The 8,292-nt window shown below is 35.0% G+C and overlaps 1 long non-coding RNA gene across 1 annotated transcript; it reads left to right on the top strand.

The window, feature by feature from the left end:
• The first annotated feature begins 6,476 nt into the window (after positions 1-6,476).
• On the top strand, positions 6,477-7,848 carry LOC141663914 (uncharacterized). The gene is made up of 3 exons (XR_012551721.1): positions 6,477-6,600; positions 6,932-7,080; positions 7,608-7,848. It is a non-coding gene; the product is annotated as an uncharacterized LOC141663914 (long non-coding RNA).
• Positions 7,849-8,292: the final 444 nt, after the last annotated feature.

Raw genomic sequence — 8,292 nt, 5'->3', positions numbered from 1 at the left:
GCATTGTTCTTCATGCTCTCGGCCAAAACAGAACCAGAACACTAAAACTGCTGTATCTCCTTCATTTCTCACTCAAATATTGTGTTCTATAGCTCATTGGAAAGGTATTGAGATGGCCTACAACTCTTGTTCACAAGTCTCGTCCAAATAATCATGGTAAGACCCTCATTTTTACAGTTCTTTAAATCGGACTTTTAGAAACTTCAAAGCCTAACTTTGTGTTCTTGATTTCTTTGGAAAGATCAAGCTTGTAGGAGGCTCCCTAAGGCTTCCTAGCAACTTAACACCTCCCAAGGAAGGTATAAACTTCAAACCCTAGCCTTTACTTTATTTGTTAGTAAATTTAATGGTTGGTGTTGTGAAATGAGAAGCATGGATTGTGATTATTAGTAGTTTGGTTTGATTTGGAAGTGTTTTTGGTAATTGAAGCTTGATTATAGTTCATAGGTCTTGATTGTGGTTGTTTGAGTTGAAAACCTTGGAGATTATGGACTGATGTGGTATGGTTTAGGTGAAGTTTTGTTGTATTGATGGTTATGAGTTGGTTGGTGGTTAATTGGAGTAGTTTAAACATTGGTAATCACGTAAACATAGCCGTCGTAACGTCCGATTTTCTTTGGACTGTTTTTGTGCATAACATTAGGACCCGAGAACCCCCTGCTAGATTATGACCACTGCCATGTTTAGATAGCTCATGTTACGAGCTTCGTTTTGATATGTAGTTCGTTCGATTCCGATGCACGGTTTAGGAGAAACGACCGTTTCAAGTAACGGCGTTTCGCGAACGAAACTTTTCCCCTCGCCTTACTTTGAAACATAGGTTAAAGACCAAAAAGGGTTAATTAATGTATGAAACAATTATGGTAAGAGTGTTAGGCAGTTGGTAAGACACTCGCGAAGGAATCGCCTTAAAACTCGTAAAGGTTAAATTATTAAAAATGGTGGAGCCGAGGGTACTCGAGTGACTTAAGAGAATCAGTAAGCGCAAAACGAGCGTTAGAGTCTGAGTTGGTTAGAGTATAGATTTACAAGTGACTTTGGTTTAATTCCAACTTACTTGTTGTTTATAGGTTACCAGACTCGTCCCGAGCCATTCGTAACCCCCAGTCGCTCAGGCAAGTTTTCTACCCGATATACTGTTGTTGTGATGTAAATATATGTATATGCATTATCTTGTGATAGTGCATGATTGTTATTAGCAAATTTTGCGATATATTGGAGCATGCTGATATGGTATATATGCATGTCTGTTTCGTAATCTGGTTATCTATCTGTTGATTTCAATGCTTATAGTTGCATAATACCTATGCTAGAAATAAGCAAGTAGTTGCGTATACCCTTAGTATAGGGGATAAAAGGTGAACATATTTCTAAACCGGGATTCGATGTTCCCGAGTATATTATATATATATATATATATATTTATATATATATGGATATAGTTTTTAAAACTATGGATCGAATAAGGTTTATTCGATACCTTTATTTTACTTAATTGAATATTAATTTGAGTATTCATTCGAGGGCTTATGACTCAGTTTATTTTATTATTTGAATATTCATTCGAGGGCTTATGACTCAGTTTATATTATTATTGAATATTACTTGGATATTCATTTGAGGATGTATGACTCCTTTATTTTATGAATATTATTTATAGTATTCATTCGAGGTATTATGACTCCGCTTATTACTTAATAATATTCTTTATTGTATTAAAGAATAAGGTGTCGATAATCAAACTTACTTTTGATTATTCAAATAAAGATATTACTTTCGTATAAGTATATCTTTGATTATTTGCTATTCATTTCAAGTATAAGTTTTAATACTTCTACTTCAATTATTTTATAAAGATTATTCTTTATGGGAATATTATTTAAATAATAATATTCAGACATTTTCTAAATATTCTGGGGACTGATTTACTTCATTAAATCAGCTTCACTCCAAACATTCTTAAAAATGTTTTGCGAGTCTTCAAAATGATTTTTTTAAAAGTTAGAGCGGATCCCAAAACTCATTTTTTTTAAGATCCTCCTTTCAAAGGGGATTTAAATACTCGCTCAAAACCTGAGGGATCCGGCTCTGTGGTGTATTTTATATTCGCAACAAGGTTGCTGTTTTGATAAATGAATTGATTACTTACCCAACACTCGGGAAGTAAAATTCTTGGAACAAGTTAATCCATTAACAGGCATCGCCTGGGAAATATCGGTGAGTTCTCCTTTCCAAATAGATACGACTTCTTGGTGGAGCCGTATCAACAAGTTTCTACTTGGGGAAAGTGGGGACAAGCTTTACGTTTCAGAGTCATGGATTTCATCTGAACTAGGAGTGGCGTAAGTGGCCGAGTAGCGCCGGCCCAGCCTTATTATATTGGCCCAAATGGCCTGGAAGTTCCGCTAAGGCGGTCCATTCCTTAGGAGTTCAGTGTTCGGTTGACAAGTAAATCCGACAGGTTCTCCTCTACATGTAGAAAATGGTGGGGTTGTACTACTACGACTGATCATCGTAAGTGGTCTTCCTGGCGCGGCAAACTCCCGTAATGAGTTCATCATCCAATTGGATAATTTCTGCAACACTACCCAGAGCACTTCGATAGAAAGGCTACGGTTGGGCGATTGTTGAGTGTTGGCAGGGTCAAGTTTTCAAAATGATGTTTGCATCAAATGAAGTATCTCGTAACTTCATTTTATTTTGATGATATTTTAAAGATTTAATCTATTCAAATCTGGTCTTGTAGTCTCATCTACGTGATGAACTTTTGAAACTAATTATAACTTGAACGGTGGTAGTTCAAGTAGTATTTGGAAAAGATATAAGTATATTGGAGTATCTTGTAACTTCATCTTTTAAACTTATATCTAGTAAATGATTATCTTATGCATGACAAAGATTTTCAGAAAAACGTTGTGACAAGGTTAGATATATGAGATCACCTTGCAACGATATTTTTATACAGTTATACACTGGAACTCTGTGTGTATTATGCATGGAAGAGGACTTCCAATATTTTGAAAAGTATATATGTATATATATACTGAATATTTTGCGACTTCATCGCATTAAGATATCAACTTGGTTCATTTCTTTTGACCAAGACTTTCATGAGTACTATGAGAAGGCTCATATATTGTTAATCATTATACATATTATTTTGGTGGGCTTGCTGCTCACCCTTGCTTTCTTCTTTCATCACACAACATCAGATAGACAAGATGAACCGGACCAAGCTCCCGATTCGCAAGAGGTTAGGAGACGTTCCGCAGTTTTCTAGAAGCACTGATGCCGCCATAGCTGAGGTAGGAACTACCAATAGGCTAGGCTTTCAACTTTTGATGTATCAGATTATGTATATTTATGAATTGTAATAATGGCAAAGAAATGTAAATTTATTCAGAAACCTGTTTAAGGTGTATTGGCATATAATTGTGGAATAAAACGACTTGTGATTATTTTTGGATATTCATCTCTGAGACTATAACTTGTGGTGTGTGTGTTTATTGTGGGGTCACAGTATAGAGTAGTTGATTATTTATTAAGATTGGGTGTTGTTAAGGGAAATGGAACTCGTGACAACCCGGATCCCCGACCCCGGATTTGGGGGTGTTACATCCCGGGTGCCAATCTCTCGCAAGCCCACAACTTCAATAGCAGACTACACCCGTTAAAGGTGCGAACAGACCTATCAGCCGACAAAGTCAGTGATCTGTATAAGTGTGTCAAAACAGCTGCACCCCATGCATAATCACGAATCTCCGACTCCTCCATCAGCGGCTGCATATACCGGGGATGCACCACGTCCCGCGAAGATGTAGGGAAAAGCACGCCTCCAATAATAAATAACATATAGGCCCGTGTATGCACTCTGCACTGCACCTCAATTTGAGCAACATCCATATCTCTGGTATCAGCTCTCGCCCCGTACCGGTTCCTCAGCTGGTTAAAATGCAGCCCATCCTTATAGAACTCCCTGCACTCCTGCTCTGACATAGACGGATCCTCCCAGTTCTTCATGAACCACGCCTTCAGGTGCTCAAGCTCGCCCTGGGTGAGAGCACGGCCAGTAACCGGTAATCCTAGAATCATATAAACATCCTCCAAAGTAATAGTCATCTCCCCACACGGCAGATAGAATGTGTTAGTCTCTGGCCTCCACCTCTCAATCAAGGCCGTAATGAGTCTGATGCCATTCTGCCGAACCACTCGGGGGTTGCCGAACGCCCCAAAACCATATGCATCCAACAGAGCCTGCTGATCTGGAAGTATATGCCACTCACCCATCCTCGCTGTCAGCTGTCTAACATCTACGGTATTCCTGTCCCCGCCCTCCCAGACCAGACTGCTAATATGGCGGTCCTGCATAGTCAGCAAGGATCGATCAAGAGGTCCACACTCCATGTCCATAGTATCTGCAATATTTTAAACCAAAAAGCACATCAGTACAACTCCAAATAAACAGTAATTAAGATGCAACCTTGTATCGGTGTGGCATATTTTATGTATTTTTTATGTTATATGTTCAATATTGCATAGAAAAACAAGTTATCAGCATCAAGATGCAACCTTACTGTCATAATTTTTGCAATAAAGTCAATAAAAAATGTCTTTTATATTTTTACCCCCTCGACTTTAAACTTAATGCAATGAGATATAAAACTGCCTTTCTTTCATCACTTTTCTAGTGGAAATAAAACATGTTAACAAGAAACAGTAGTCATAAACATGTGTTACACAACGGAGTATAATTTTTTAATTTTTTTTGAAGAGATGGATAACTAAAAAATGACTAAATGGGGCAGACCGTTTGATTATTTCTGTTTTACTTGTTGTATGATTACCAATGTGGGAATCATGTTACAGAGTATACATTTTAGTTAAGTGAATTACAGTCCTCCTGAGGCAGCTAACGGATGCTACAATCTCAAGATAAGATAAAGATTTTGAAGGGAAATGTACAGTCACCATTGAGCAGGAGCAACTCCATGTCAGAGTTGATACTTTTTCATTCTTTCAGCCTTTTTGTTTGTATTACAGGTAAGCCTAAACATAACCATTAACACCTATTTTCTTAGCTTCTGGTTTGTATACCAAAACATGAAGGGTGATTTCCTATGTAAATCATTGTCGGACCTTAAAATTTGGTGGCACGAAGGTTATAGGGCAACCTCTTAAAAACGATTAAGCCCTCAAACTAGTTAAGAAATATTATTGTGGTTGAGGTCTAATCTAGTTAAGAAATATTTCGTCCCAAAATCTCAAGCTTAAGAATGATACTCTTCAGCTACTTACTAATGTAAAAAACAAACTAATTCTCAGAGGACTTTCATCAAATACTTCATTGGCATTAATCAAAAATTAGCTTAAAATAAAAAAAAACTACAAAATACACACAAAACCCATCTAAATTACCCCTAATTCGAACCCTAATTTAACCTAATCTAAATTACCCCTAATTCGAAACCTAATTTAACCTAATTATTAACTAATTTACCCCTAATTCGAACCCTAATTATCACATAATCAACATAATTTCGAACAAATATCACATTCATATAAAAAAATCGAATAGTAATCGAACAAAATCGCACTCAAACTCAAACTCATTGTATAATCGTGTGTGTGTTGGTGTAATCGTGTGTGCATAGCTATAAATCGTTTGTATACCTGATGAACAAGAAGATCAGTGGAGTGGTTGTTATTGAAATTGTCTCAAATCGCTTCAATGTCGCTGATGGTCGTGTTTGAGTGTCTGTTTTTGAGTTTCTGCGTGTATATGCGAGTATCTGTGTCTGAGTTTCTGTGTCTGTGTGTAAGGAAAAACGACTACTGCAATGAAGCATTGCGGGGACGCAATGAAATATTGCGGAGGTATAATATTTGTGTTTATTTGATATTATTAATGTTTAACATTATTAATATTTTCAAATATTCAAATATTTTCATTTATTATTAAAAATATTGAATAATTAAAATATTTAAATATCAAAATTATTTTCCTTTATTATTTTAATATTTATTATTAAATATTTGAAGGGATTTGAATTTATTAATTTTATTTACTATTTCAATACTTTTAAAATATTGAATATTAAATATTAAATATAATATTTAATTTACTATACAAATATTTTATAGTATTTTTTAATATACAATCTTTAATCAGAAATATTAAGAATAATATCTTATTAAATTATTATTTATGTAGATAAAAAAGTATTAATAAATGAATTAATATAGATAAAGGGCAGAAAGGGAAATGGAGTATGAGGGCCAGGCCGCAATGTTTCATTACGGTTGCCGTAATGAAACATAGCGGCAGTAGCGGATCCCAACCATTCATTTTTTCCTTCAACGGTCCTGATTTGTTGGTTGTAAGTGGACCCTATCCAACTATGGCTGTGGATAGGGTCCCTTCTGAATTATATTTTATATATAATATAATATAGATAATTAGAATAGTTAGTAAATACTAACAGAGACAATCACAGAGTAACAGGGCCGGGGGAAGTTAACCTAATTGTAGTTGCCGCGCCGCAAGTATCAATTTCCAGAATCCAGACAACTCCGACTCCGAGTATCAAATCTAAGCTCCAGGTATCATTAATTCCTATTCTTCTTCAAAAATCAAAATAGTAAATTCATCTCTTCTTGCTAGTTTGTTTAATTAATATCATGTATGATGTATCTTTTAATTTGGTAGTTTGTTCTTCGTATCTTGGATGCTACTTGCAAATTTGTTTAATTAATAATATTAAAAGGCTGAATGATAAATCTGTGTTAATATTTTGGATGCTACTTGCTAGTTTGTTTAATTTAATATCATGTATGAATTATGATGTATAAGTTATAACTATATATAATCAATATTTCTTGCTGAATTTATTTTATTGTTCACTAATTCACTTGTAATTATGTCTATTTGCAGCCAACCAACACTCGGTAATTTGAAACTTGAGGCAAAATCAAAATGTCTCAATCGCAACCCCAGACTTTCTAGACTGAGATGAGAGATTCGAATGATCCAATTAGTCAGGCAACCTCTGCAAAAAGGAAAAGAAAGCCCATGAAAGAAAGGTCGATGGTGTATGCTATCTGCTGTTATCTGCCCTCTGCTGTATTTTAATATGCCATATTTTTTAAGATTCTGTTAATAGCTTTGGATATAAATAGACAATAGTAGTCAATTTTTGTGGAAGCAATATGCAAATGGGGCCTGTGGACTGGTATCACTCACTTGTCAAATTTATGCACTGCCAATGTCAAATATACTGATTTCAGGAATTTTAATTTACACTTTAGCATATATTGTTACTATCTTCCGTATGTTTAGAAGACGATGTACATGTACTGCAGATTATTTAACTCTTAAACTTGTTATGTTTGCATACAGGATTAACTATGCTTATTACACTTTTAATGCTTATTATCTTTGTGAATTATGAATGTTGCCATTGGAAATTTAGAATTGTATTATGCAATTTTTGCAGACTTTATGCAGGCTTAAACTACCATTATGCAGCTCTTTCTTATTCCAGTGCCTTAATTGGTAGATGAATTTATTTATATAAGTGTAAATAGCTGACTTAATATTTTTATTTCAGACACATGCTGCTACTTGCTTTTGACGTGAATTGCTAATTAATTGACGAAGCATTAAAGAGTCAAGACATAAGAATGGTGCAACTTGTTATGATTTAGCCATTCAGGTGGAAAGAATTATTAAGGACAGTTAACAAAGACTTGCAAAGTTGCAATAGCAGAGAATTGAAAATTCTCATTTTGATTTAAGTAATATGTATTTGTAATGACTAATGAACTCCATTATGTTGTTGTTCTTTCTAATATTTGTACTGCTAGTCTGCTACTTTCTAATATTTGTACAATGGTAGTGGTATTTAGTGACTTGGCAGAGACCCAGAGCTTGCTTTTTATGTACAAATATGCTTGGCCTGTTAAACAGGTTTTTAAAAATTCGGTTTATAGAAACCAAACCGAACTAACCGAAATAATTCAGTTTGGTTTTGGACCAAACCAAATTGTTATTTCGGTTTGGTTCGGTTAAGAAAAAACTATAATTTCGGTTTTCGGTTATTTCGGTCCGGTTCGGTTTTCGACCGAACCGACCGAATGCTCAGCCCTAATAGTGGGGAAAGTAGTGGATGTGGTTATTTTTTATATTATAAAAAATTACTATTTTTGGAAAATTTTAAAATGCAAACAATTGGAAGGGATATTTTGTTGTGCAAGACATGCCTGTACTTTAACAAGACTAAGACAATTTGTCAA

Source organism: Apium graveolens, chromosome 6 (genome assembly GCF_009905375.1).
Source record: "Apium graveolens cultivar Ventura chromosome 6, ASM990537v1, whole genome shotgun sequence".
Classification (NCBI taxonomy): Eukaryota; Viridiplantae; Streptophyta; class Magnoliopsida; order Apiales; family Apiaceae; genus Apium; species Apium graveolens.
Note: the sequence above shows the minus strand (reverse complement) of the source record. Positions and strands in the feature narration are given on the sequence as shown.